General features: G+C 51.1%; 1 pseudogene; it reads right to left on the bottom strand.

Moving 5' to 3' along the window:
* Positions 1 to 16,226: 16,226 nt before the first annotated feature.
* Positions 16,227 to 24,319, bottom strand: LOC103242593 (TBC1 domain family member 3B-like; annotated as a pseudogene).
* Between the last annotated feature and the right edge of the window lie 3,162 nt (positions 24,320 to 27,481).

Here is a 27,481-nt window from a genome sequence, read left to right as displayed (position 1 = left end):
CATCTCTTTGCCCCCTCTGGTTCCAGCCTCCATGAGGCAGCAGCATGAAGAATGGCTTAAAGACGAGGGCTGCAGTTCAGGAAATTGTTTAAATTTCATTTCTAACCCTCCTTTGCAATGTGACCTTAACCAAGTCACTTTATCTGAGCCTCAGGATTCTTATCTGAAAATTGCCTGAGTAGGGTTGTCACAGAGATTAAGTGAGCAATACACATAAAGCTCCCAGCCTCTGAGCCCTGCATGAGTAAGCACACTGAAACAGTGCCAATTATTTCCATAACTAGGATATTATTTTCTAGAAGCTTCCCAATGATCACAGGCTACAGAAAGAGGCGATGCACATGGATTGGGGCAGAGAGTTGAGGGCTGGCAGCTGTTTCTAGCAGGTTGTTTGGAAGGGGATGAGGAGTGACTAGAAATGAAGGATGATGTAATGTCCTTTCCAGGGTTAAAGCATTGAAGGGATTATGGCATCCATTCCCACAAATATGAGTCAAAATAAAAATAACACTAAAAACCACAAAACACAAAATCTGAATGTATGGTGAAATGAAAACAGTCTCTAGGTGTTCCGATTGCACCATTCTAGATAAATTCATTGAAGCTGAATTCATGTTTTCAATGCCCTTGCTCTGTTGCCTGCCTGCAGGAAATGCAGAAGGTGTCTGAGTCCACCGACAAAAATTCCTGGGATCTGAATGCCATGAGATACTTTCACACCTGTGATATAAGTCATGATAATGATCATGCATTGATTGAGTTGGTTTCCTGTTGTACCATTGTTTTTTAAACTCTTTAAAGTCCTTTCACCTATGTCAGGTTGCTTGAACTCCGCAGTGGTAGTCAAAAGGGAATCAGTATTAGCTCAGTGGGTTTTATTCATAGAATAACCAGAAACATAGCCTAGACCTCTTTGACATCAGTTGAACCATCTGAGCTGATTATGATTCCTGCCAGGACCCTAACTGATAGAGAGGTCCACCCCTCCCTCCCTCCCTCCCTCCCTCCCTCCCTCTCTCTCTCTCCCTGCCTCTCTTTCCTTCCTTCCTTCCTTCCTTCCTTCCTTCCTTTCCTTCCTTTCTTTCCTTTTTTTTCCTTCCTTCCTTCCTTCCTTCCTTCCTTCCTTCCTTCCTTCCTTCCTTCCTTCCTTCTTTCCTTCCTCCCATCCTTCCTCCCTTCCTCCCTCTCTGCTTCCTTCCTTGTTTCTTTCTTGAAGGGAGATACTAGAACATGTTTGTGTGCAAATGAGAATAAAAGGGATAAAATGGTGATGCAGACGAAAGCAGGATACTCGCTGAAATGGAGGCCTTGAACCTGCTCGAGTCGTGGGATCCAGAGTCCCAGCAGAAGGTCCTCGAAAAACAAGTCAATCAACCTTGAAATTGCTCTTTGCCTGGAGACCACCACCACTTTCACTCCTACATAGTGATGTACCACTCAGGACTCAGAAGTCATCTCTTCTTGGAAACCCTCCCTCACCTCCGGGCTGGCCCAGCTCACTTCCTCCAAGCCACCAGCATCTCCCGTGCTTGTCCTCAGTGTCAGGGGACACTCTTTCCTCAAAACTCTGTGCTTTCTTATTCTTGAGTTCACTGGCCTGTGAACTCTTTGCAGGAAGGGCCCCACTCACATATCACAGTGCTCCAGAACGCTTGTGGTTCATCGTTGAATTGAGTGGGTCAATTTAACACAGAGATCTTTCACAAGCTGGATTTAATGTCCTGGGAGGATCCATTTTATGGTAAGTAGAGGCAACACTAATCTCATCCCAGGTAGGAGACAAAGACCCCTCTGCCACCATCACACACCCATGAACACAACACATTTTATGATAACCATGGTGCCTGAAATTCCACCATTCAAGAATTGTTTCTTGTCTTCTGACGTTCTTGTTCCCCTGGACAGGTGGGACTAGAGTGATGTGGTGGGTGGTTGAGTGCCTAGGCGGGGAGGGGTCTACTAAAGACACTAGGGCTTATGATGATTGTCCTTCCTGCAGCTATGCTCCCCATTTGATGGAGACTGAAATGCCTCATCTGTTCCCTGTGCCCTGGGCATCTGAGAGGAATGCTCAGGTGCTCAGTATCTAGGTTCCTTGTGCCAAAGTTTTGGTGACACCATTCTCATTATTTTTTTCTTTAAAATTGTTACCCAGACACAGTGGCTCATGCTTGTAATCCCAGCACTTTGGGATGCCTAGGTGGGAGGATCACTGGAGCCCAGGAGTTCGAGACCCTTGGGCAACATGGCGAAACACCATCTCTACTAAAAATGCAAAAAATTAGCCGGGCATGGTGGTGCGTGCCTATGGTCCCCATTACTCAGGAGGCTGAGGTGGCAGGATGCCTTGAGCTGGGAGGTGGAGGTTGCAGTGAGCCAAGATCATGCCCCTGCACTCTAGCCTGGGCAACAAGAGTGAAACTCCATCTCAAAAAAAGAAAAAAAAAGTTGTATTTGCCAGTCGCAGTGTCGCAAACCTGTAATGCCAGCGCTTTGGGAGGCCAAGGCAGGGAATTACTTGCGCTCAGGAGTTCAAGACCAGCCTGAGTACCATGATGAAACCCCATCTCTACCAAAAATATAAAAAATTAGCCAGACACGGTGGTGTCCGCCTGTGGTCCCAGCTACTCAGGAGGCTGAGGCAGGAGGCGGAAGTTGCAGTGAGCAGAGATCACACCACTGTACTATAGCCTGAGCAACACAGTGAGACCCTATCTGAAAAATATAAATAAATAAATAAATAAATAAATAAATAAATAAATAAGAGAGAGGTTGTCTAAACATTTTTTTTTAAGTTCTATTGTTCAATCCTTGTCTCATGAACATTAAATTAAATTAAGAAATAAAGTCATATTGTACTTTTTCATATTGTACTTTGAATGTCATGACATTCAAAGGATGCCAGTGGGAGACTGGGTATGAAGTGACTCAACAGGACATCCCAAGCCGAATTTCCCGAAGGGATAGCAATGGTGCCACGAGGGAGGGGTTGTGGTGTCTACGTTTCTGTCAACGGGGAGAATCTGCTTTCAGCCCCCACACCAGGGGGGAAGGTTCCCTCCCTGCCAAAGGCAGTAGAATAAAAGAACATGCTGGGCATGGTGGCTCATGTCTGTAATCCCAGCACTTTGGAAAGCCAAGGAGGGTGTATCACTTGAGATCAGGAGTTTGAGAGCAGCCTGACCAACATGGTGAAACCTCATCTGTACTAAAAATACAAAATTAGCCAAGCGTGGTCGCGCATGCCTGTGATCCCAGCTACTCTGGAGGCTGAGGCAGGAGGATCACCTGAACACAGGAGGTGGAGGTTGCAGTGAGCCGAGATCATGCCATTGCACTCCGGCCTGGGTGACAAGAGTGAAACTCTGTCTCAAAAAAACAAAACAAAACACATCCCCGTGTGGCAGTCCCAGGAGAATTCCCAAGGAGAAGGCAGAAAAACTGATCAGGAAACAGGGAGGGCCAGAAAGCTGCAGGGCAACCTCCCCAGAGAGAGGGTCCCGCTCCTCTCCCATCCCTTCCCTACCCATCTGGGCAGACCTTATCCCATCTCAGCATGAAGCTCCAACAGCCCCGAGCACCACTGCTCACCGTGACCCACTCTTCACACTGCAGCCAGAGCAGTCTCTCTACCCACAAGTGTCTAGTGCCTCCCTCTTCAACCTTCCAGACTCTCTCCTCCTTCATCATTGTGGATGGAAACCAGGCAGGGCTGGACAGGGCCAGCTGCATGGGCCTACGATCTGTGCACTCACAGAGGGCCCTGGTGCTAAGGGTCCCACACTTGGTTTAATGCTCTGCTATAACTGCCTTGACATCCCTCATGACACATGACTGAGAGATCCACATTTCCATTTTCAGTGGGCTCTGCAAAGTATGTAGTCATTCCTGGTCCCCATCCTCACCCATTGGGGATTAATCTTTAAGTCCAGGCTTTGAGGCTCAGGAGTATAAATGAAGTCACATTTCTGTTTAATAGCAAAATTACCAGACTCAAAACTCTCACCTCCTTAATCACAGTCTTCAGCCAGGCACTATCCCTGAGGGTGTCTGGGCCTTCTGGGCCTCCCTTTTGGAAGCCAAGTCTGTTGCACAAACCTGCTGGCTTGGCGATGTGCCTCGGCCAGCCTGATGGTGCCAGGCTGTGGGCAGCAGTCTTCCCCCTGAGCAGCTGGCATCCTACAGTGCCCAGGCCACCTGGCTGAGGTGGGCTCCAAGTTTCTCTGTAGATGTTCTCTCCTGATAGCTAAGGCCAGTAGGCAAGGTTTCACAATTCTTTAGAAGATTTAGAGAGAAGATTCTCATTTTTAGCTAACACGTGTTGAGCAGCTCCTACGTGCAAGGCACTGCTCTAAGCACTTTTAATGTGCATTCCAGGAACCTCACCATCATGCTATGAGGGAAGTACTATTAATGACTACTGCCTAGTTATTACAAGGAAACTGATGTTCAGGAAGATTAACTGCACCTCACTGGCCAATCCTTCTTGTCTTCCTGCTGGGTTTACCTCATCACCCAACCTCTAAGTGCAGATGCCCTGGGCAGGCCTCGATTCTCTCCTTTCAGTCCACCCTCTCGCCCCTGTTGGTCTTCTGCAACCTCACTCATCCACCTAATCTATCAAATGACTCTGAACTCCAGATTCCACCTGCCTTTCAGCATCTCTGCATGGATTTCTAACAGACAAGATCAAACTCTGTACATCCACAACAGAGCTCCTGATCCCCCATCCCCAACTTCCTGCTCCCGTAGCCTTCCCCCATCTTAGACACTTGCTTGACCAAAACCACTGGAATCATTCTTAATTCTTCTCTACCCAAAATCTAATTCATTAGCAAATCCTGTCAGCTAGACTTTAAAAATATCTGCACACACACAAAATTATATGCAGATGCTCCTCTACTTATGATGGGGTTACATCCAACAAACCCATCGTAGGCTGAAAACATCAGGTTAAAAATACATTTAGTACACAACCTATGAAACATCATAGCTTAGCCTAGCCTCCTTTACGCATGCTCAGAACACATACATTAGCCTACAGTTGGGCCACATCATCTAACATATAGCTTATCTTATAATAAAGTGGTGAATATCTCGCGTAATTTATAGAATATTGTACTGAAAGTGAAAAACAGAATGTTTGTTTGTTTGTTTGTTTGTTTTTTGAGACAGAGTCTCGCTCTGTTGACCAGGCTGGAGTGCAGTGGCATAATCTCAGTTCATTGCAACCTCCCAACCACTGCCTCCTGGGTTCAAACGATTCTCCTGCCTCAGCCTCCCGAGTTGCTGGGACTACAGGTGCCACCATGCCCAGATAATTTTTTGTATTTTTCATAGAGACAGTGTATCACTGCATTAGCCAGGATTTGTTGTTGTTGTTGTTGTGTGTGTGGTGGTTTTTTTTCAGACGGAGTTTCGCTCTTATTGCCCAGGCTGGAGTGCAATGACATAATCTCGGCTCACCACAACCTCTGTCTCCCAGGTTCAAGTGATTATCTCGCCTCAGCCTCCTGAGTAGCTAGGATTACAGGCATGCACTACCACGCCCAGTTTATTTTGTATTTTTAGTAGAGATGGGGTTTCTCCATGTTGGTCAGGCTGGTCTTGAATTCCTGACCTCAGGTGATCTACCCGCTTCCGGCCTCCCAAAGTGCTGGGATTACAGGTGCGAGCCACCACACCCGGCCAACAGAATGGTTTTATGGTTATTTGGTATGATTTCTACTGCATGTATATGTCTTTCATATCATGGTAAAGTCAAAAAATTGTTAGGTTCAACCATTGCAAATCAAGAAGTGTCTGTACGTATAGATCTATAGATAGAACACAATAAAATTGATAAATTAGACTTCTTCAAAGTTCAAAACATTTGCACTTCCAAAGACACTATTATCCCAACACTTTGGGAGGCTGAGGCGGGTGAATCACCTGAGGTCAGGAGTTCAAAACCAACATGGCCAACATAGTGAAATCCCATCTCTACTAAAAATACAAAATTAGCCTGGCGTAGTGGCAGGCACCTGTGATCTCAGCTACTTGGGAGGCTGAGGCAGGAGAATTGCTTGAACCCAGAAGGCAGAGTTTGCAGTGAGCTGAGATCATGCCACACTGCACCCCAGCCTGAGCAACACAGTGAGACACCGTCTCAAAAAAAAAAAAAAAAGAAAAGAAAAGAAAGAAAGAAAGTGAAAATAGGGCCAGGCGTGGTAACTCATGCTTGTAATCCCAGCACTTTGGAAGGCCAAGGTGGGCAGATCACCTGAGGTCGGGAGTTCGAGACCAGCCTGACCAACATGGAGAAACCCCATCTCTACTAAAAATACAAAATTAGCCGGGCGTGGTGGTGCATGCCTGTAATCCCAGCTACTCAGGAGGCTGAGGCTGGAGAATTGCATGAACCCGTGAGGCAGAGGTTGCGTCGAGCTGAGATGGCACCATTGCACTCCAGTCCAGGAGACAAGAGCGAAACTCTGAAAAAGAAAGAGAAGGAAGGAAAGGGAGGGGAGGGGAGGGGAGGGGAGGGGAGGGGAGGGGAGGGGAGGGAACGGAAGGGAAGGGAAGGGAAGGGAAGGGAAGGGAAGGGAAGGGAAAAATAGGCAGGGCGAGGTGGCTGACATCTGTAATCTCAACACTATGGGTGGCCGAAGAGGGTGGATTGCTTGAACCCAGGAGTTCAAGACCAGCCTGGGCAACATGGTGAAACCTCATCTCTACAAAAAATAAACAAAATTAGCTGAGCATGGTGGTGCAGGCCTGTAGTCCCAGCTACTCGGGAGACTGAGGTAGGAGATGGCTTGAGCCTGGGATGCAGGTAGAGGTTGCAGTGAGTTGTGTTTGTGCCACTGCACTCCATCCTGAGCAACAGAGCCAGGCCTTTGTCAAGAAAAAAAGAAAATAAAGGAAAAGAAAAGAAAAGAAGGAAGAAGGAGAGAGAAAGAAAGAAAGAAAGAAAAGGAAAGAGAGAGAGGGAGAGAAAGAAAGAGAAAGAAAGAAAGAAAGAAAGAAAGAGAGAGAGAGAGAGAGAGAAAGAAAAGAGAAAGAAAGAAAGAAAGAAAGAAAGAAAGAAAGAAAGAAAGAAAGAAAGAAAGAAAGAAAGAAAGAAAGAAAGAAAGAAGAAAGAAAGAAAGACAGAAAGGAAAGCTTTCCCTCACTTCACCCTACCCTTGAGGCTCTGCCAAATGCAGGTGATGGTTGCTGACCCTCTTCTATGGCAAACTCTGAGTAAGTAACTTTGCTTGTTCTCATTTGAGTGGTCTTTGTTTTTTTCTGCTCTCTGGACTATGAGTGACAAGAGTCATGGGAACAAGGGGACAAGTTGAGATCTATTTTGGAGATAAAACAGGCAAAATTCGATAATGGATTGTAAGGAGGAGCAGGAGGCAGGGAAGAAAAGAGGGACATCAAGAAGACTCCTAGAGGCTGGGCAGAGTGGATCATGCCTGTAATCACAACATGTTGAGAGGCTGAGGTGGGTGGATCTCTTCAGGCTGGGAATTTGAGACCAGCCACGGCCGATGTGGCAAACCCTGTCTCTACTAAAAATTCAAAAATTAGTCAGGTGTGGCGGCACATGCCTATAATCCCAGCCACTCAGGAGGCTGAGGCATGAGAATTGCTTGAACCCAGGAAGTGGAGGTTGCAGTGAGTCGAGATCGCACCATGGCACTTCAGCCTGGGTGACAGAGTGAGACTTTGTCCCAAAAAAACAAAAATTAAAATTAAATTAAAAAAAGAAGACTCCTAGGTGTCTGGCCTGGGCAACTGGGTGGACGGTGGCACTGTTTACTGAGATGAAGATTAGAATAAAAGCAGGTTGGCAGAGTGGCTAAAAGCCAGAGTTGAGTCTTTGACGTGAGATGCCTACCAGATGAAGGTGCCAAGGAGGCAGTTATATCCCCAAGTCTGTGCTCACAGGGAGACGAAGCAGGAGAGAGGACATGGGAGGGGCACATGAAGATGCTTTATACAGTCAGGAACGTGGATGATGTCACAGGAGACTGTGTAGACAGAGAAGGGACGAGGAAGCAGGACTGACCCTCATCAGGACTGAACCTGTGGGAATCAAGTTTCTCTTGTATTTATTCTTTTATTTGTTTTTTTGAGACAAGGTCTTGCTGTGTTGCCCAGGCTGGAGTGCAGTGGCAAGATCTCAGCTCACTGCAGCCTCGACCTTGCAGGGTCAAGTGATCCTCCCACCTCAGCCTCCGGAGTAGCTGGGACCACAGGTGCATGCCACCACGCCTGATTAATTTTTTATTTTTTGTAGAGATGGAGTCTTGCTATGTGGCCCAGGCTGCTCTCCAACTCCTAGATGCAAGTGATCTGCCTGCCTTGGCCTCCCAAAGTCCTAGGATTATAGACGTGAGCCACCACGCTGGGCTTGCAAATACTTATTGAGTGAATGAGACATTCTTCAGCACTAAGTAAAGTTGATGGCCTCCTAAGGGATTAGATTAGAAACTCCCACAGTCAGATGTGGGCAGAAGACGAGGAGGCAGCCTCGGAGACTGAGAGGAGCTGCCAGTGAGGACAAAGAAAACCTGCTGCACCGGGATGAACCCCACACTCCTCAGCAGAGCGTGGGCTACCCTGGGCCATCTGCCTGCCACCTTCCTCTCTACTCTCATCTCTTCCTGCCATCCTTTTTGGGCCAATTTTAGTATTTCCCCAAATGCATCCTATTGCTTCAGACCTTCACACATGCTGTCCCCTCTCTAGATTACAAAAGTCATGTGAACTCATTATCAGTAAATCGAACACAATGGAAACACACGACAGAGTAGAAGCTGGCCAGCACCCCTGCTCTCCATTAGTAAGCATTTGTGCTGTGCATTCGCAGATGTGTTTTCTGCGCATATTCTAATGCACTCTGTCTCACACATATGCACACCAGATTTTCCTCCCTGCCTCCAAAATGGGAAATACCTCCTTTACTGCATGCTTTGTCCTCTTAATACATTACAGACTCTTTCCACATACATAGAGAATATATACTTGCTTATGCGTATATTTCAGTACAATTGTACATGCAGTACATTTCAGCACACAGAGAGGTGCCTTGTTCTTTAAGATAGATCTTTAAAGTTTGATTGTGTGGATTAATCATGATGTATTTAAACAATCTGCATTAATGAACCCTCCATCCCTTTTTTCTTTCTTTCTTTTCTTTTTTTTTTTTTTGAAGATGGGAGTCTTGCTCTGTTGCCTAGGCTGGAGTGCCATGGCACGATCTCAGCTCACTGTAAATTCCACCTCCCAAGTTCAAGTGACCCTCTCACCTAAGCTTCCCGAGTAGCTGGGATTACAGGTGCCCTCCACCACGCCTAGCTATTTTTGTCTGTGTGTATTTTTCTTTTTTAAATAGAGACAGGGTTTCACCATGTTGGTCAGGCTGGTCTCAAACTCTTAACCTCGGCTGATCTACTTTAGCTGCCTTGGCCTCCCCAAGTGCTGGGATTACAGGTATGAGCCATTGCACCTGGTCACCCTTTCTTTTTTCTTTTCTTTCTTTTCTTTTCTTTTTCTTTTCTTTTTTTTTTTTTTTTTTTTTAGACAGAATCTCCCTCTGTCGCCCAGGCTAGAGTGCAGTGGTATGATGACAGTTCATTGCCATCTCAACCTCCTGGGCCCAAGTGATCCTTCTTCCTCAGCCTCCTGAATGGCTAGGATCACAGGTGAGCACCACCATGCCTGGCAATTTCTTTTTTTTTTTCTGTAGAGACAGAGTCTAACTATGTCACCGAGGCATCTGTTTTGCAATTATAAAAGTGGCAATGCTCCACGTTGTACAGACTGTATAGAAACATGACCTTATACAAATGAATAACTAGAAGTAGGGCTGTTTGGTCAAAAACAGTGAATGCTTTAATTTCATACATATTACCAAAATGCTCTCCAAAGAGTTCAGGACAACTTTTGCCAACAAGTGTGAATTAAATTTCTTGTTTATCTACACTCATGCCAAGACTGGGTATTGTTAATCATTCAACTCAGTCAATTTTATAGAAAAAGTGATATTGTATTATTGTTTTAATTTGCATTTCATAGAATAGAAATAAGGTTTCCAATAGTTTTTCACATTCTTTGCCCATTTTTCTGTAGGCTTTTTAACCTTTTGATTTGCAAGGGTTCTTGGTATATCAGATGTCATATGTAGGTATTGCAAACACTCTTCATTTAAATTTTTTATTTTACTTTCTTTTTCTAGAGACAGGGTCTTGCTCTGTCACCTAGGCTGGAGTTCAGTGGCAGGACCACAGCTCACTGCAGCCTGGACCTCCAGGCTGAAGCGATTCTCCCTTCTCTGCCTCCTGAATAGCTGGGACTACAAGCACGGTCCCAGCTATGTCACCCCTGACTAATTTTTGCATTTTTTGTAGAACTAGGGTCTTGATATGTTGCCTAAGCTGTTCTCAAACTCCTAGGCTCAAGCGATCCTCTCACTTCAGCCTCCTAAAGTGCTGAGATTACAGGCATGAGCTATTGTGCCTAGCTGGAAATATTCCTTATTGGCTGCTTTTTCTTTACTTGTCTTATTTTTTCAAATATACATATAGTCGGGCTCTACATTGCCCAGGCTGAAGTGCAGTGGCTATTTACAAGTGTAACCATGATTCACTGCAGCCTTGAACTCCTGGCTTCAACTTATCCCCCTGCCTTAGCATCCCGAGTAGCTAGGACTACAGGTATGTACCACCATGACCTGCTAATTTTTGTTTGTGTGTGTGTCACTTTGTTGTTCCGTCTGGTCCCTCAAGCAATCCTCCTGCCTCGGTCTCCCAAAGTTCCAGCATTATAGACATGAGCCACCATACCTGGCCAGCTTATTAATCTTTTTTTTTTTTTTTTTTTTTTTGAGATGGAGTTTCACTCTTGTTGCTCAAGCTAGAGTGCAATGGCGCAATCTTGGCTCACCGCAACCTCCGCCTCCCGGGTTCAAGCGATTCTCCTGCCTCAGCCTCCCAAGTAGCTGGAATTACAGGTATGTGCCATCACACCCAGTTAATTTTGTATTTTTAGTAGAGACAAGGTTTTTCCATGTTGGTCAGGCTGGTCTCGAACTCCCGACCCAGGTGATCTGCTCGCCTCAGCTTCCCAAAGTGCTAGGATTACAAGCGTGACCCACTGCGCCTGGCCCAGCTTATTAATGTTTATTTTTGCTTTATAAAGGTTTAGAATTTTATGTGGTCATACCTATGAAGGTCTTTAATATTCCAAAAAAAATTTTTTTTTTTGAGATGAAGTCTTGCTCTGTCGCCCAGGCTGGAGTGCAGTGGCAGAATCTCGGCTCACTGCAACCTCTGCCTCCCTGGTTCAAGCGATTCTCCTGCCTCAGCCTCCTGAGTAGCTGGGATTATAGACATGCACAACCACGCCTGGCTAATTTTTGTATTCTTAATAGAGACGGAGTTTCACCATGTTGGCCAGGCTGGTCTCGAACTCTTGACCTCATGATCTGCCTGTCTCGGCCTCCCAAAGTGTTGGAACTATAGGCATGAGCCACCACACCCGGCCCACCAATTTTTTTTTTCTAAAACTTACTCATCTTTATTCTAGAAAGTTATTGGTTTCATTTTCTTACATATAACCATCTTTGAACCATCTGGAATTATTTTGGTGTTGAGAGGTAGGAATCCAGCTTCTCCTTGTAAATATTTATTGAATGAATGAATGAGACATTCTGCAGCCCTAAGTGAAGCTGATGGCCTCCTAAGGGATTAGATTCAATGGTTAATAAAATTGTTTGTTCACTCTACAAATATTTTTAAACTGCATGCCGGCATGGCAGAATGCAATGGTGAATAAAATCAGATAGAGCTCCCACTCTGTGACTATTACAGTTGACGGGACAGGCAGACATTAGACAGATACTACAAATGGATGTAAAACTTACACAGGAGATATGTGCCCTGAAAGAGCATATTATTAAGGAATCTAGCCTAGACTGGGAGGTCAAGAAGGTGTCACTGGTTAAGGAAGTTCCTTGGGAAGTGCCCTCAGGACCAGCACCTGTGAGAGGGTGAAGCTGGCGGGCCTGGCCAGACAGAGTGACTGCACTTCAGTTGCAACTGAGGTCTTAGCAACTCCCGCAGGGAGCTCTGGAGGGTGGATGACCCTTCAAAGTTGCAGTGAATGGAGGCAAGGGGTATGAGCTTTTATTGCCCACCCCATCTCCCTGCTCCAATGAACTAGACAATGGAAGTAGACTATCCCCAGGCAGCTCCGTTCAGCCAGGGCATTTCCCAGAGTAAAACTCATCTGCCAGCATCCGCCTCCAAGTCTCCTAGCAGCCAGAGAATGAGGGCCCTGGTCCTGAAGTGGATGTCTGGGTGGCAGGTCACAGCATCCACTACAGAAGTCTTCCATAAAGTAGTTGGGGAGACCTTGAGTATAGTACTGATGGGTAAGTGGAAGTTAACTAGGCATAGAGAATGGAGACTTTCTCTAGGAGCAACCTGCTTTGTCTAGCACAATGCCAGGAAAGCCTTTGCATGGCAGGCAAAGGCAGGAATGGGGGCAGAGAGACTAATGAGGAGGCTGCTAAGGGAATTTAATAGAGTACATTCAAATCTGAAGATGAGCATATACAAAATTAGACAGAAAAGCAAAGTTTCCTGATATCCCCAGCCCTCAGAGACCACAACTATTAAGGGTTTTTTTGTTTTTGTCTTTTGAGACAGAGTCTCGCTCTGTTGCCCAGGCTAGAATGTAGTGGTGCAATCTTGGCTCACTGCAACCTCCACCTCCCAGGTTCAAGCAATTCTCCTGCCTCAGCCTCCTGAGTAGCTGGGATTATAGGTGCCCACCAACATGCCCTGCTAATGTTTTTTTTCATTAGAGACGGGGTTTCACCACGTTGGCCATGTTGGTCTAAAACTCCTGACCTCGAGTGATCCTCCCGCTGTGGCCTCCCAAAGTGCTGGGATTACAGGCAGGAGCCACCATGCCCGGCCCACTGCATTTCTTTTCCATCTTTCTTCTCTGCACATTTTATTTAAAAGCGAGAATTTTATTATAGATGTGATTGGTTTTACTGCTTTTGTCTACACATTTTTTTCTATACCTTTACTGTTTCTGATCACAAAGGCAACACCTGTCAATCACATAAACTCAGAAAGCACAAATTTTAATAAAGAAATAAGTAGGCCGGGCGTGGTGGCTCACACCTGTAATCCCAGCACTTTGGGAGGCCGAGGCGGGCGGATCACAAGGTCAGGAGATCGAGACCATGGTGAAATCCCGTCTCTACTAAAAAATAGAAAAAAATTAGCCGGGCGCAGTGGCGGGCGCCTGTAGTCCCAGCTACTCGGGAGGCTGAGGTAGGAGAATGGCGTGAACCCGGGAGGCGGAGCTTGCAGTGAGCCGAGATTGCGCCACTGCACTCCAGCCTGGGCGACAGAGCGAGACTCCGTCTCAAAAAAAAAAAAAAAAAAAAAAAGAAATAAACAATACTTCCAACCAGGCGCGGCGACTCACGCCTGTAACCTGGCACTCCATGGGCTCCAGAGCTCCCGTGTCGATGGTCCAGCCCAGTGCCTGGCATGCCGAGAATACCTGGAAAATGCCGGCTACGCACTGTCACCTTGGGAGGGTCTCTTTTATTTCCAAAGCTGTCTTCTGCTTAATGAAATGTACGCAGACACTAAGCAAGTGTGTATTGAATTTCTCATCTTCCAGACACCAGAGACACATCTATAGACTGACTGAGTTCGCTGCCCTTGTGCTGCACTCCGCTTGAGGAGACAGATGATGGTGTCATGTAAGGAGCTAAAATGTCCTGAGCTGCGAAGGTGGCACGCAGAGGCTGAGGGATGGAGGGGGCAGGGTTGGGGCAGGTGGGGGTGACCGGGATGTCTAGAGCCCAGGGCTGGGGCCAGACCCTGCACTGCTCTGCTTGGGGACCTTGCTGTGCTCTGAGTCATGAGGGCAGACAGTGGCCAGGGTGAGGCTGGCACAGTGCAGCCCTTTCCCCACTGCTGAAGCCCGCCTTCGTGGAGTGGGAGCACAGGCTATGGGGACTTGAGAGTCATCCTGACCCCAGGGGTGGTTGTTTCTGGAAATAAAAATCCAGGGCTTATGCTCCTGGGACAGGGAAGCCCTGGGACCTCGCGTCCTCCCCATGGCCTTCGCATTGGGCAGTGAAGGTATCTTCCTGTTGAGTCTGAGGGAGGGAGAAGTGGTGTCTCTCAGGGAGTCAGCTTTCATCTCACTTAGTCCTCCCAGTGGCCCTGCGAGGTAAGGACCGCCAGCAGCCCAGTTTACAGATGAGGACCCTGAGGCTCAGAGAAGTTACATGGTTTGCCCAAAGGGACACAGCTACTAAGTGGCTGAATGGTACTGAGCCCAGGTCTTTCTGAGACAGCCCAAGCTGTGGACGGAACGCTCCAGCTCACGGATGAACAGGTGAAGTGGAACAAACATTTTAGAATGATTGGTAATATTCACCAAAGCTAAACATTTGCCTCCCATGAGCTAGCAATTTCCTTCCTGCACGTGTACCTTACACAGATGTGTCTATACCTTCACTAAAATACAGGTAAAACTACCCTCATAGCAGCACAATTTGTAATAGCCTCACACTAGAAACTCCCCAAATACCCATCCCAGAAGAATGAATAAAAAATCATGGGACATTCAAGACTAGAATACTAACAGCAAAAAAAATGAATAAATTGTGGCTACAACATGAATGAATCTCACACAGCTCATGTGTAAGTGACAGAAGTTAGACCTATAAGAATAGGTCTACAAGAAGAAATAATGTGTGATTCCATTTATATGAAGTTATCAACAGGCAAACTAATCTCCAGTAATAGAATTTACCTCGGGATGGCGGTGCAGGGAATTGAGCGTTCTGTGGGGCCTGAAATGTTTACAGTTGCCCCTCAATGTATGTGGGGAATCAGTTTCCCCATCTCCCACAGATACCAAAGTCCCGATATAAACTGGTGCAGTATTTGCATATAACCTAAGTACATCTTCTCGTATGCCTAAAATTATCTCTACTTATGCAATCAGTGTCAGATAACGACATTTCAGTCCATGCCAGAATGCATATAGGATGGTGGTTCCCATAAGGTTATAATGGATCCACCCTATACAGGTGTACCATCTCTAAAAATTGATATTTAAGAAGAGATGGGGCCTTGTTATGTTGCCCAGACTAGTCTTGAACTCCTGGGTCCAAGTGATCCTCCCACCATGACTTCCCAGAGTGCTGGGATTATAGGTATGAACCACCACACCTGGCCAGGTGTACCATTTTTTATTGTTTACACTGTATTTTTATGATCCTTTTCTGTGTTTAGGTACACAGATAGCCACCATTATGTTACCATTGCCTACAGTACTCAACATGGTAACATGCTGTAGAGGTTTGGAGCCCAGGAGCAATCAGCTCTACCATTCAGCCCAGGTGTGTGTTTGGCTGGACCACCTGGAGGAAGCTAAGGCGACACAAACTAAAGGCAGAGGGTGAGTCAGAGGTGGGATCCCTGGACAGGTATGAGAAGCTAGGCAAAAACGGGTGAAGTCTGAATAAATTTCACCCTATTCATATAATTACTGCATTCATAACCTTAGATAATAGTTCACATTACCATTTAGTTAATAGGATTGCACCAATGTTAAATTTCTTATTTTGTTTTTATAAGAGACAAAGTCTCACTCTGTCACTTAGGCTAGAGTGCAGTGCTCCCTGCTTCCTGGAACTCAATTGCTCAAGCAATCTTCCCACCTCAGCCTCCTGAATAGGCGGGACTATAGGCACACGCCACCATGCCTGGCTACTTTCTTTTACTTTTCTGTAAAGAAAGGGTCTACCTATGTTTCCCAGGCTGGTCTCAAACTCCTGGGCTCAAATGAACCTGAACCTCCTGCCTCGAACTCTCAAATTGCTGGGATTGCAGGCATGAGCCACCACACCCGGCCTCAATTTCTTATGTGCCATGGTACTGCAAAACGTCCTTATTGAGGGCAGCTGGATGGAAGGTGTATGTGTAAAATCATTTCAACAGTAACATTTATTTTACAACATGAAGGTGGTTACCCTTCCATGAGTGTAAAATACAAAGGCAGGCTCATGGTGTTGTCAGAAGTCAGAACATTGGTTTTGGGGCAGGGAGTGCTGGGAAGGGCTGGGCATGGTTGGTTTTGTGATCTGAGGGCTGGTGTGTTCCATCTCTGAATGTCTTTTGAGCTATGCACTTACCCATGATGTAAGTCATATCTTAATAAATTTTCATAAGTTTAACAAAAAATAAAACGAGGATGGGAAACTTGTTTGGGACCTCGGGTGCTTATCCAGCCATAAGCCCTGGCCCAGATGCTGCTAGAAGCCTGGAGGGAACTGAGAACATTCAAAGTAGAGGTGGCAGAGCCAAGGCCCTGAGGTGGGAGCACTGCTGCTTGTCCCTAGCTATGAATGGGGGGTCCTGCTCGGAGGCAGTGCTGTGTGCACTGCAGGGCCCACAAGTCCATGTCCACATTGTGGCTCAGTGCAGAGAAAGCCAATCTCAACCCCTCTGTGGTGTGGTCAGCCTGCCAGCAGGTGGCCAGCAGATCCTCCTGGGAAATTGTGCCATCCCAGAGACTAGGTGTGAGTCTCTCATCCACAAATGTGGTGCTCAGCAGCGGTGTCAGCCTGGTGAGCCTTGGTAAGGGCATGTGCAGGATGCTGAGCCTCTTCCATCCCCATGCCGGTCTCAAGGCCACCTGCTCCGTGGGCCCATCCAGCAAGTGTGGTGGCTTGGAAAGAAGCTGGCTGCATCCACAGGGCATGCTGTTTTGCTCAACTCAGGACCAACGTCATCCTCCATAGTAATTCTCTTTGGTGGGAATACTGGGAACATGAATAACAGATACCTTCAGAGTCTGAGCTGCTGAGGCCAGGGCTGCAGGGTGCCCTCCTGTCAGGAAAGCCTGCACTGGCAGCTGGAAGGCACCTGGTAGCGGCGCCTGCAGTGGCTGCCCCAGTGGCTGCAAGGCTTCGGGACTTGCCTGGCTTCTGTGAGGTGAATTGTGACAGTGGCAGAGCTCTGCAGCGCCAGGGTCCCCTGCATGGCCATACTGACTGCAGCTGGGAGCCCACCACACCCCTGGTGCCCCTCTCTTCCCAGGGCTGGGGTCTAGGCCAGGCCTCTCTTGGCTTGGGAATTGTGCCCTGGGAGGGGGACACAGGCCCACAGGTTGGGACAGAGGTCCCAGGGCATGCTGCTGGTTGGCTGGGGCTCCCATGCTCACCTCTCTGTCTCTCGTGGCCTTGATAGGACCAGCCTCCCCATTGAATGGGATTTTCCAAGGTGTCTAGGACTTCGGGGCAGCTGGCGGGGTGCCACCCTGGCTCCTTCCAGATGTGCCAGTCACTGTCACCGAGAGGGCCAGATGCAGGTGCCCATGTTGCAGTGGGGTTATCTCCCGACCTCCCTCTTAGTCCTGATGGGCCTGGGCTGGGCCCAGTGTCAGGGTCCCCCTGGGCTTCCTGGGCTAGGCCTGTCCCATGGTCCCGTGGCTGCCCAGGACACATTCAGAAGGGAGATGGACCCAGCAGCTCTGTTTGAAATCCTCATGGGGGAACCAAGGGTCCCCCACATCCAGGTCTGTCGGGAGCTGGGGCATCAAGTTCCACTCCAGGAATCTCCAGGAACGCCGAAGTCCTCCCTGAACCGGGGCCAGGCTGGGCATGTCCTGACTCCCGGGTGCCCCCAGAGAGTGGTCTGCTGCCCTGGGCTCCCCAGAAGCCCCCTCATGTTCCTGGGCCTTGGCCTCATGGACAGCCCCACTAGGAGAGGGTGTGGGACGAGGTAGGGAAGCTGACAAAATGGGCTGCTGGAACTGGGCTGGTGGGCCGGGAAGGGCCTGCCTGTCCCCTTGCAGAGGGTCTTCCTGCCACGTGAAGCTGGCACAGACCTGGGTGCCGAGGACCCTTGCTCGGGTTTGGTTGAAAGGAAAACAGACGTGGTCAGTGTCTCCAGTGAGCCCATGCAGGCCTTTCTAGGCAAGCCCCACCTACCTGGGTCCCTGGAGTCCTCAGGGTCTCTGTATGGCCGCCGTGGTCTGACACTGAGGACATGCCTGTAGTCTGCTGATCCCAGAGGAAGGGGTGTGTGCCGCCTGGTGTGGGGAAGCTGTCAGGGCATGGCAGGTGGCTCCTGGGACTGCCCCCAGGGTTCAGCCTGGTTGGGGGCTTCCTGCTACACAACCTTGTCCCAGGGCTGTTGGGCCTGGGATATGGCCCCCAGTCAGAACTCAGGTGGGAGGGGCCTTGGCTGTCACCCAGCCCCCTTGCCACCTTATGTGGGGACCTGTCTCCTCAGTGGGTGACTGGGCCTGGGCTCTGCCCTCTGCCCTCTGCCCTCCTGGGCTGCCCCGTCCTGGGCTGACCATTCCCACACCTGGCTGAACTCTTGGCTCTGGCTCTGGGCCCGGGGTCCCACCTGTGCCCTCTCTCTGAATGCTCTGGGGGTCAGAGACACTGATTCCCTTGTCTCCCTGACTCAAGGCTTGTTGTCCTGGCACCCGTGGAGGGGTCTGCAGGAGTGAGGGGCCTCTGCTGCTCTCTGAGGCTGTCAGCGCTTGCAGGGAGGGGCAGAGGCTCTCAGGAATGGGTCTGGCTCCTCTAGTGCCCTTGAGGGCCCTGTGAGGGAGACAGCGGGCCACCGTGGCAAGTGGGAGGGGGCTTGTTGGAGGGTCTTGCCCACATCCCCCTCCTGTGTGCACAGCATGTCCAGTACATACTCACTGAGCGCCTGCCCTGAGGAATGGTGGGCCTCCTATACTTTCTTAGAGTCCAGGAGGAAGAGGAGGAAGAAAAGGTGAAGAGGAAGGCCCAGGTAGTAGGGTTGGGGGTCCTGGGCACTCCCCTAGTATTGACTGCCCCAGAGGGTGACTCAGGAGGGGACCTGGTACTGGAGCCCACCTGGGGGTGGCAGGTCCCCATGCTTCCTTGTTAGTTTCTTCATAGAGGCCCAAAGATGATTAAGAACAGTGTCATCATCCAGGGCCCAGGTATGAAAGAACTGGTCTCGAAAACGTGCCCACAGGCCAGACCTGGACGTCTTCATGTGGCGCTCTAGAGACAAGGTGGGCATAAAGCCAGGAGAGTCCCCTGGGAAGGGTCAGAGCCCACACCCCATGGCCACTTCAGTCTCCCACTGGGCAGTGCCGGATCCTTTTGTGACCACCCCAGGGGTCCAGATGTGCACAGGAGGCTGTGGTTGCGGGAGTGGCCTGGGTAGGGAAGTGCTCACCACACTCCTGACTTTCATCTGGGTCGTGTGAGGGATGGGCTCGGTGTCACCGTGCCCCGCCCAGCCCACCTGGCCAGACCTCCCTCTGGGCCAGAACAGAGGATCATGAGGACAGTGTGAGGAAGTTGCCCTTGGGCTAGTTGGAGTTTGACCCCAGTGCTCCCCAGATCCCATTGGGCACATGTGGACTTACTCCTCTGAACCTTAAAGGCAGTGCTTGTTATCGGCATCAACATCTGTTCCCCTTCCAGCAAATATATGTCCCACAGGCGCAGGATGAGCCCGAGAAAGATCTGTGGGGAAAGTAGACACGGGAGGACCTGGCTCTTCCAGGCCAGGGCTGGTGGCTCAAGCTGCGCATTGGGGCACAGTGACCAGAGTCAGTGACCTTCCCCATGAGGGTCACCCGACCCCTCCAGGAGGCTGGGTCAAACAAGGTCTTGCAGCTCCTTATGGGGGCACTCATTTCAGTGGGGAGAGGGGCTTCCCCAGGGCTTGAGGCTCCCCTGAGCCCTCCCAAGTCAGGCCCGGTCTGTCCGTGAGGCTGGGCTTGAGCCCTGGCCTCTGCCCTGGGATGACCCCTCTTGGGCAGAGGGTTTTGCTTGTGTGTCCTGTGGGGACCCCCCTGTGGGCGGAGCCTCCTGTGGGCTGTGGGTGAGCCGGACCCCCGGGCTGGGGAAGCAGGGCACTGCAGGGCAAGGAGGGTCCCTGAACCAGGGTCTCCCTGTGCCTCCTTACCCCAATATTCAGCATCCAGAGAAGCCAGCTGAATGAGGAACACTGTGCACACTGACCTTCCTTGTCCTGATGGGAGGAACCAGAGGTGCTCAGGGCCTCCTGGGCTGCCCTAAAAGCCTCCCACTTCCAGGGGCCTCTGAAGATCCTTCCCCAAGTGCAGAACACTGGGTGGTGTCCCGGGCTCCCCCCAATATCTTCACCTTCCGGCACTCCCGGTGGACATGCTGCCCTTAGCCCTGCTCTGTGGGATCTGGGCCCCTATCCCTGTGCCTCTGTCTCCTCCAGGGAAGGAAAGCAAACCAACTCCCAGCCCATGGAGAACCCGACGTCCCAGGTCAGATCCTGGCTGGGACTCAGCCAGTCACCAGCCCCACGAGGGGCTCCAGCCCCCGTTCCTCCAGCCCCACAGGAGGCAGGGCCTCTGGGGAAGAGCCGAGCGGACCATAAACTCACCAGATGCCACATGGTCTTGGCTTGTGATGTGGGGACCACATGCTCCTGATGGTCTTGGAGCCCCTGGACTGTCCCGCCATTTGGGCTGTGGAATCCTGAGAAGCCTCCAGCCCATCATGAAATCAGAGCCTTCTCCCAAGATGTGGAGCCATGAGCTGGAAGAGATGGGCAGCCACAGAGCCCCCCAAACCCCGAGGCCTCCCACCCTCCCATCTGGTGACCCTACCATGTGGCCTTGGCCCTGGAGAGAAGAGGTGGGAACATCCCCTGGAGCCTGGCTGGAGGTGCTCCTGGGGGCCTCCTGGACCAGGGTGCACAAAGGGCAAGCCTGACTTTGAGGCCATGACAGAGGCCGGCCAGAACAGGGTGGGTGCTGGGCTTCGTGGTCACCTCCTGGAAGTGGCGTTGGGCCAGGGGACATGGGATGGGGAGATGCTGCCATCTGGGCTTGGTTGGCCCATTTGTGGGTACCAAGGGAAGTTGGAGCCTGGGCAGCTGAAGGGCAGAAGGACTCTCAGGGAGGGGAGAGCCAGCTTCACAGAATCAGAGCTGGTGGGCGTGGCTCCAGGACACAGAGGGTGGCCACAGGAAGGATGAGATGCCCTCTGCTGATGGGGATGAAACGTGTCTAACTTGGGCTCTGGAGCTCAGCCCTGGGCTCCTGAGGACCCTCAGCAGAGACATCCTAAAGGCACCCAACAAGCTGGTAACACAAGGAAGGTGTCTTCGCTGAAAGCCGAGATCACCTGGCCAGGTTGGCTGTCCCGGGGTCTGACTGTGTGAGGCAGATACATCCTAAAGGCTCCCAAAAAGCTGGTGACACAAGGAAGGTGTCTTCACTGAAAGCCGAGATCACCTGGCCAGGGTGGCCATTCCCGGGTCTGACTGCGTGAGGCCCCGGGGGCAGCTGTCCACCTACCCTGCAGGGAGTGCCTCTCACTGGCCAGCAGCTGCACCAGTGCCCAGAATGCGTCCTCAGGCAGATAAAGGAGGAACAAGGCAGCGACGTGGCTCAGGTCCCTGCAGTAGCCCACCTCCTGCAAGAGCCAGTCACTGTGGAAGGACATCACCTGGGAGGGCTGAGGTCACCTGGGAGGACTCATGTCATTGGAGAGGGCAGAGGTGACTGGGGAGGCTTCCTCTGAAGAAGAGGCTTCCTCAGGATGCAAATTCATTTTATGACAAGAGCTATGTCCATCGGGCCTTTCAGCACCTTGTCCAAAATGTCTCCTGATGGCACCGGCCTGCGTGTGATGCTGCCAGGCTCCTGGGCTTTGGGGCAGTCCCAGGAGGAGGGCGTCATTTCTTGTTCCAAGAAGTGGTGGTCAGGCCCAGGTGACACCAGGAGTCCATGCCCGACTCCTTTGTGTCTCAGTGTGACCCCTTGAGACCACCCCCTTGCTTGGAGGTTTATGCCAGCGGTGAGCTGAAGTCCTACCTCCTATATCCCCGGGGGTCACAAATACTAACTTTAAAAGAAGCAATGACACCCCCACCAGACATCCACACCCAGGAATATGGAAATATGGTCTGGGAATATAGCCGTGAATTTGGGAATATGGTCACTGCCGGGAATACTCACCGGGTTATACTCTGAATATGCCAGGAGGATGTAGAATAGTTCCCACTGCCTAAAAAACAGATAAAGGGGACTTTTGTCTCTTTTGTGCAGATGTTAGTTTCACTTTGTCTACAAAGCCTAACAACAAATCCAATTTCAGATTCAGGTGATTCACCAGATAAACAGTGAGCTCTTCAGGGCCTTTGACTATTTCAGAAATGTTTCAGTAAAATCCACATCTGTGAAATGCTAATAGTCCAATTGTACAGTAAGTTGATCATTTTCCCTCTGATTTTTTTTTTTTTTTGGTTTGTACGCACACCAGTTCAGTCTTTGGGTGTACAGTTCCTCCGTGGTTCTAAACCAATGTGCAGAGTCTCCCGGCCACCGCTCCAGCCTCTCCTGGAGCGACTCCTTCATCCCTCAAGTCTCCAGGGTGGCCCCTATGCACCCGGCCTCTCCCCAGTCCATCAGCCCCTGGCCACTCAGACCGGTTCTCAGTCCCTATGGTTTGACCTTTTCCAGAATGGCCGATTCCAGTTTGGAATCCTACAGTAGTGGTAGCTTATTGGGTCTGGCTTCTTTCCCTTAGCAAAATGTATCTAGGATTCACCCATGTTCGTGCAGGCATCGCTGGCTCATTCCCTTTTCTCACTGAGTCTTCTACTGTTGAAAGGAGGACCAGCCTTCCTCTCCGCATTCCCATGTTGAAGGTTGTTCCCTAAGGCTCTGTGTATGAGTGATGATGAATCAAGCAGTGGATGTGGCATGAAGGTTTCCTGTGGATGTCAAATCAGTGGGTTCAATATCTGTGACACTTTGGGGACGCTTGGTTCAAGTCCATTGAGCTTTGTGAGCCACTGCCCAACTGGCTGCCAAAGTGGCTGCCATGTCATGTTCCCAGCAGACCTGGATGAGAGTTTCCAGGAACCTGAATTCCCCCAGCATTTGGTGCTGTCAGTGTTGCCTGGGGAGGCTCATGGGGCCTCCATCCTGCCACCCTCCCGTGGGTCCTGCCATGGGTCCCCGTGGGTCAGGGAGAGCACCTTTCACCATTGTGCATGATTTTCTTTGCTGCCTTCTGTCTCTGCAGGATTCCCCTGGGTTCTGGTCCCACACGTTCCAGCCTGGCCTGGGGCTTGGAACCTGGGAGGTGCTCCATCCATGGTGCCGGCTGTTCCCTGGGCCATGAGAGCCCTTGAGAGCTCTGTCATCCCTCATGGGTGACCCTGGCTTCTGCTCCGGGGAAGTCCCCATCCCTCTGGTTCACTCCGTCTCTGCTGGGACACTATGGCTCCCGTAGGCTTACTTGGTTCCATATTGATCCCTGAAGAAGATGTGGTTTCTTAGTGTCCAGTTCACGTCTAGGTCGATCTGGTGGATGTGTTCAGAGGATCTCTTGCCCTTCTCCTTCATGACCTGTAGGGCAGGGCCAAGAGGAGGAAACAGTCTCAGAACAGATGGAAGACTCCCTGCCCCAAATGACAGTCAGCCCACAGTCAGCACTTTTGGAAGGAAGGAAGGGAAGAAAGGTTTCTTTCTGCAGAAAGCTGCTTTTTGGCTTGTTTCTGAAGCTGGGGAGGTCTGTGGTTCCTATGTCACTGTCCATGCTTAGGATGAGCATCTGACCACAGCACCCACTCCCCAAGCCTGGGCATGACGTTCCCTGCAGTTGGAGAACTGGGTCCTGACCCAGCCTGGCCTGTTTGTTGTGCTCTGGCTTAGTGTACCTTGTATTTTAGGGGGTTTTCGTCTTGACTTCCTGGATGTTCAGGAGGACTGACCACACTTGGCCCCAGACATTCATGGGAATGCCCTTATACACTCGATCAATCAGCTGTGGGCAGAAAGTGATCTGGTGTCACAGGCCATGGGGCGACCCCAGCCAGGACCAAAGCCTGAGGATCCTGGAAATCTTTGGTTTTGGCCCCATGATTCCTCGGTAGAGATGAAATCAAGCTGGGACAGGGTCTCCCTTCCCAGGATTGGAAGAGTAGATGGGCACTCAGAGTCCTGAACTCTGATGTGGACCTTTTCCTTCTTTTGGGTCACCAGGAGGCATCCATAGCCCTGAGCTAGGGGTGGCCCTAGCTCTAGATTCAGATTCCCTCTCAGCAAGGTGACACTTGCACAAGCAGGCCTGTGGTACTCTGGGTGAAGACACCCGCCCTCTGAGAGGCTACCGGTGCCAGGCCACAGCCATGGGTGCCTGTCCCTGTCTCTGCAGAGAGTGGTTCCAGGGACCTGTCCCTCCACACATTACTTTTTTGCTGTTCTGATATGTCTCCCATTCTCCCAGCATTTCCATCCACTTGCTCTTTCATCTCATCTCCCACTGCATTCGCTGTCAAATGAGGAATGTTGGAGTTAGCGGAGCTGCCAGGCTTCCCAGAGCCACCTGTGGATGCTGGATCTTGGGCTCTGGAGCCCTGGTGGGACCCAGCTGGAGGGAGCCAGGGAAGGGCAGACCCTAAGGGCTGAGGGCCTTTGAGCACACGAGTGCCAGTGGGCTGGCTTTGGGACCCTGGGATGTGCCATCCTCAGGCCACAGACACACCAGTCTTAGGTCAGGTCCCAGCCTCTAGGTGGGGTCCTAACACAAGTGGGCAGCCACCCCCAAGCCACAACTGTGGTTCTCACTTTGGAATTTCATCAAACTGCCAGAGATACAGCAAACTGGGGTCAGGTCCAGCAGGGACAGCTGCCCCTCCCAGTGACAGCGTGTTGCCCCCACCTGCTACCACCCAGGCCCGCTGCTTCCTCTGCCTCACTGACCACTTGCCGAGTCCCCCTGTCCCTGGACCAGCACCCCCAGGGATCAGGCTCTTACCTTTGCCTCCCGGGCACTGACAGGGCAGTTCCGTCTCAATGTATTGCTGTCCAGGCAGAGCTGAGAACCTGCACAGGGCCTGGAGCCATCCTGGTCTGGGAGCCAATCCCCAGAAAGGACTGGCTCTGTCCCCATCCAACTCAGGGCTCAGCCCAGGAGAAGGCACAGGGAAGGGAGGACAAGGACCTTTCTGTGTGGCTGACTCCCAGGAGGGTCCAGGACCTGGGAAAAGAGGGAGTGCAGGGCCAGCCTGGCCAAGGTTAATGGGGGCCCCTGGTGTGGGGGGCGGTCAGGGTGTAAAATGGGGGCTACCCCTCCTGGACTGGAAGTAATGCTTTGTGCTTGAGCTGAGAAAGGTCAGCCCTGAGATGGGATGGGGTGACTGGGCCCTGACAGGAGTCCCTCTGGGAGTGACCACGTGATGTGGACCTACCGGGGTCTAGGGAGCCTGGCCTGTGACTTGCCCGGTGCACCCAGGTTGCACCGAGGGCCCATCCCACCTGACACTCCCAAGGCCCTTGCAGGGTTTGACCTCCCAGCATCCACCTGCCTCTCCCTGCACCCAAGCCACACACACTGCGTTTCAGAAGTGGCATGGCTCATCAGCTCCCTCCCACCCTACCTTTCGCGGGATCCTCCGTCTTTCCATTCTATGATCCCTGAGGGATGGGCTTCAGCCTGGGCTCCTCTTACCTGGCCCCAGATCCCTTCCCAGCACCAGACCCAGGGTCATTAGCCTCAAGATCTGCTGCCTCCCTGGCCTCACTGTGAGATGCCCAGAACGAGGGCCCTGCCCATCTTCTCCCCCATTCCCCTAAGGCCACAGCCCCCACTGTCCCCATGCCATTCCCCCTTCCCCATGGGGACAGTGAGGGCTGTAGCTCTAGGGAAATGGGGGAGAACAGGGGCAGGTGGGCCCTCAGAGACCAGAGACCTGCTGGACAATAGCCCCGAGGCTGGGCCAGGTGTCCCCTCACCTTGTGGCCACAACCCTTGGATCTTACTGGTGTTGCCTCCAAGTGGACAGGGCCAGACCCTCAGGCTGCCCCGCTCCTCTTGTGCTGACTTGGGGCAGAACTGCTGAGAGTCCAGGGGCCTGACCTAGCCCCCTCTCCATTCCCACTTGCTCCCTAGATGGGCCCCGCACCTCTGGCCTAACAGCAACCTTGGGCTGGACCTGCAGGGGAGCCAGTTCTGACCCTGGAAAGGAGGTTGGCCCGACCTGGTGAGACGTGTCCTGACTCGGAAAGTCCTTTCTAAAAGCAAACCCGTCCCTGAGCTGAGACAGGTGCTTTAGGGGTGAGGGGAGCACAGAGGACTCACTGCACAATCCTAAAGCGATCAGTGCTGCAGGAATTCCAACAGGCTCAGGCCCCATGTCCTCTGGCAGCCCAGTTCGGTGTCCCTGCAACCCAGAGGGAGCCTTGGTGAGGGGTTCAAGGTAAAGGGTGAAAGGGCCTGTGGGTACTGGCCACTCGTCCCCACCCTGTGCTCCTAGGGAGCCCAGGACCCTTTGACCAGGGCGCTCTGGAAGAGGCCTTCCTCCAAGGAGCAGACAGACATGTACCTTCTCATACTTCATAATGATGTCCTCTCACTCCTGCAAAGTATCTGCATCCTCTGCCATGTCCATCCTGTGAGACAAAATCGTCTAAATGTTACACTGTATGTGAGACCTCCAGAGAACACCTGAACCGCTTCCACCCGGCTCCCAGATGCTGCCTGGCTGCGTAACCCCCCATTCCACCACTGCCCTCAGGTGAAAAGGGGCCAGACCTTTTACCCAGTGGCCCACACCTGCATGGGTCTCTGCAGTCTCAAGCCCCAAGCAGGGGTGGGCATCTTGAGAACAGTGGGACCTGGACAGAGAATCCTGTTGTCCCCAAATGCCATGAAACGGGTACACACCTGCCCTGGCAGATTGAATGGTGTCCACCTGCCAAGGTTGAAGGGCCCATGAGGGGCTATTCCAGGGATGTGGAGGCAGACTGGGGACAGGGACCAGAGGTCTCTGTACAATTGACCTCCTGGGATGCTCAGGGACCACAGAGATGCCCAGTTTCCTGCAGGGAACAAGATCTCTCCTGACTGCTCGGTTCTACTCCACTCATCACTTGGGCTATCGTGGCCCTTCAGTCTCACCAGTGAAGCCACTTTAGAAACAACACCAGTTGAGCAGGAGGGTGTTTGGTTTGGGGGATGAAAATAATATATTATCTCCAAAGCAGCCTCTGTGCTCATGGAAGCCACATCTCTTAGGGAGGGACTGTGGACTCCACCACTCTGAGCTGTCCCTACAAGAGGGGCTTCATTTTCCTGGGTCACTGAGGAAGGACAGTGGGTCCTTGGTCCTGGAGAACACCTGGATGGACCGTCCCTCCAGGGAACACTCGGGACAAAAGGAGGGTAAGGCTCCAGAGGACCAGAGAAAGAAATACTTGGGGAGAACCCCAGAACCTGGACCCCTTTGAACAGAAGGGAGGATAGTCTCCCTCCAGTCAGTTCTCCAGGGCTCCTTCATTTTCCACAGCTGCTCAAAGGCAGAAGGCTCCCCATCCCACTCCCGGACAAGGGACCGTGTGTGCCCAGTGGGTCCCACAGGGACCATCAGGACCCAGCTTAGGCCACAGACGTGTTCTGAGGACCCTC

This window comes from Chlorocebus sabaeus, chromosome 16, assembly GCF_047675955.1.
Source record: "Chlorocebus sabaeus isolate Y175 chromosome 16, mChlSab1.0.hap1, whole genome shotgun sequence".
Taxonomy (NCBI): Eukaryota; Metazoa; Chordata; class Mammalia; order Primates; family Cercopithecidae; genus Chlorocebus; species Chlorocebus sabaeus.
This window is presented reverse-complemented; position numbering and strand designations above follow the sequence as displayed.